A 3,261-nucleotide genomic window follows, 5' to 3' on the forward strand; every position below is an offset into this window, starting at 1 on the left:
GTGGGGGATACTGTAAGTGGGGTGGAAGTTGTCCATGATTGCCGGTAATGACCCGGAGCTTGTGAACAAGCGCTTTCATAACACACGCCATGAGCGCCAACAGCTGAGTGTAAAGGGCAAGATGGGATTGTTTTTCTTGAAAGGCCCTCTTCCCACTTCCTGTTTTTAGCCCGACACACACGTTTTATGTTTGGACTCGGATTTTTCGTTTGTTATGTTTCTCTTTTTAAAAGGCGTTAAAGAGGGGGTATTGCCCCCCCCCCCCCTCCCCCAATCGCCCCAGGTCCCATCTCGTGCTTCCGCTTGCCTCAGCTGTATTTATAGCGTGAGTGAAGGCGTTTGTGCCACTGCCTAATTAAAAAGTGTCTGCCTCTCGTGTCAGCGCCCGCTCCAAAATGGCGAAGACCAAAGAGCGTCACACGGAGAAGAAAGAGGAGCGCGTGTGGCGCGGGGACTGGTGGTGGCGGCCGCTCCAACGGAGGAAGAGACGCCTGTCAGGCCCGCAAAACAAAGAAGACATTAAGCTGCGCCGGTAATTGAGGCGGTTTGTGCGCGCCTGTGAAGTCACCGCTTTGGAAGTGCAATGCGAGGAGAGTGACAGCAAGAGCCGTGTGTGCGTGTGTGTCTGTGTGTGTGTGTGTGTGTGTCTGTGTGTGTGTGTGTGTGTGTGGTAGGGGATTGGTGCACTAATCAAGGCTTAGGCCTGGCTGGGTTTGTGCGAGATGTGCGTGTGTGTGATGTGTGCAGGTCGCAGACCGCAGCGCTTCATAAGGGGAAGAAGGCTCCATGCCGTGCACAGCTTTGGTGCTCTCCACTTCTGGGCCGGAACCACACTAACCCCACATCACATCACGTCACATCACACCACGTCACACCACACCACACCACATCACACCACACCACTCCACCGCCTCAGCTGGACTCAAACACACACGGCTTGGCTACAAGGTCATAAACACCAAGCACACTGACTCACTCTCTCTTTCTCACACGCACACACACACGTGTATACATCCTTACTCATTCACTCCGACACACACACATGGTCACAGATACTAAGGAGGAGACAGTGGGGGGTAGGAAGAGAGGTAGGTGGAGAGAAGGCAGTAAGAGGCATGGGGGATGTGTCCACTCGTCAGGAGAGAATGGAAGAAACTTAAGATGAGACTGGGGTGGGGGGGGGGGTAAAGAGAGACAGAGTGGAGGAGGAGAAGGATACACCCTTAGGGAGAGAGAGAAGGAGAGTGTGTGTGTGTGTGTGTGTGTGTGAGAGAGAGAGCAACCCACCCACCCCCTGCCTGCTCTGCGGCCCACATAATGGGAGATTTCAGCACGGAGACCACAGCTAATACACAAAATGACAGGGGAGAGCTGGAGAGGCCTCGGCCCCCAATCTGACAGTGATTTTCTTTCCCTCTCTCTCTCTCTCTCTCTTTCTCTCTCTCTCTCTCTCTCTCTCTCTCTCTCTTTCTCTTTCTCATCTACCCTTTCACTCTCTTTTCTGTCCTCTCTCTCTTCCTCTCTTTCTCACCCCCATCTCAGTTTCTCTCTCTTTATTGCTTGTTGTTGTTGTCGTTGTCGTTGTTGTTGTTCCGTCCTGGCCCTAGCAGCTCTAGCTCTGGTGTTGGTTCTGGTGTTGGTTCTGGTTCTGGCCGGGGGGGCTTGGCCCGGGGTGCCTTTGATGTGTGTGGAGCCGGCAGAGGCGTCCCGCAGCAGAGGAATCTCAGGGCCGGCCGGCCGCGCTGCGGTGAGGTGCCGGGGCAGCCTGCTCTTTCTCACACAGCCACACCACACCACTGCTCCACCACCTCCTCCTCCTCCTCCTCTCTCCTCCTCCTCCTCCTCCTCCTCCTCCTCCTCTCTCCTCCTCCTCCTCTTCTTTCTCCTCCTCTGTGCTGGCCCATCTGGCTTGAGTTAGCTCGCCCCCTTCACTCCAGCTCCCACTCCCAAAGATGCACCACGCTAGGCTCTCCATGCTCTAGTCTAGGGCACTCACAACTCACACTCTCTACTTCTCTCACTCTCCTCCTGTTGCCCTCTTTCTCTCTTTCTCTCTTTCTGTCCCTCTGTGAGTGTGGGACTTAATTTCACCTACTCACTCACTTAGTTTAACACCTACTTTTTCTCACCCTAATCACCTCTTACATCTTTCTGTTTTTGTTGTTCTCTCATATATATATATATATATATGTGTGTGTGTGTGTGTGTGTGTGTGTGTGTGTGTGTGTGTGTGTGTGTGTGTGTTTCTTTCTAGCTCACTTTCTTTCTCAGCCGAATGTTCCTGTAACTCACCACTTTTTGCCCTTTACTACAAGCGCTCCTTTCCTGTTAAGACACTTCCTGAACACTTTCTCTGTTCTTCCCCTCCAGCCGATTTTCTCTTTCTCCTTCACACACACACACACACACACACACACACACCTCCTCTCTCCGACTTCCAGAGACCGTGGCCAGGCAGGAAACTACATCATGCGTCTCCCGCGCGTCGGTGGCGTTCCGTGCCGCTCCAGTTGTTTGGACTATAAATATCCCTCCCGGTGTCGGGCCCGGGGGTGAGGTGTGGTGCGGTGCGGTCCGGTCGGGTCAAGTGCAGCCAGACGGCGCGGCTGTCAAGAGCTGCCACTGCTGAATGATACCTGAGCCCAGTCGCACACACAAAAAAGGCAGTCGAGGTCTTTGGCACAGAGATCCCAGCGTCCTTCTGCTCTTTCCTTTTTCCATCTTGCCTTGTCTTTTGTTGTTTTGTTTTCTCTTTTTTTTTCTTTTTAGAGGCTGTGTGGCTGAGTCACTGTCTTTGCTTTGACGAGTGTGTGTGTGTGTGTGTGTGTGTGTGTGTGTGTGTGTGTGTGTGTGTGTGTGTGTGTGTGTGTGTGAGAATGTGGTCTATCTCTCTCCCTCTCTCCCTTTCTCTCTCCCTCTCTCCCTCTCCTTCTACATCTCTCTGTGGGCCAGCTCCTCCTGTGGATCCCATCCCGTGTTGAGCAACGCTGAGTCAACAGGCCTGAGATGATATCACACACACACACACACACACACACACACACGCACACAGAAACACACATGTAGGGCCTTAATGAAAGCAGGATGTGAGGAACCCCGTTTATCTTCCGGGTGTGTGTGTGTGTGTGTGTGTGTGTGTGTGTGTGTGTGTGTGTGTGTGTGTAGGTGGAGGCAGAGGTTGGGGCGGAATTGTTCTCTTCTCTACAGGGTCAGAGAGTTGTTGGTTCAGAACTCAGCGTCTGCCACCACCATGGTAGAGAC

Source organism: Alosa pseudoharengus, unplaced genomic scaffold (assembly GCF_046254945.1).
Source record: "Alosa pseudoharengus isolate Yale_2024_CS ecotype anadromous, Long Island Sound unplaced genomic scaffold, YU_APseudo_1.1 YU_APseudo_1.1_scf_13, whole genome shotgun sequence".
Classification (NCBI taxonomy): Eukaryota; Metazoa; Chordata; class Actinopteri; order Clupeiformes; family Clupeidae; genus Alosa; species Alosa pseudoharengus.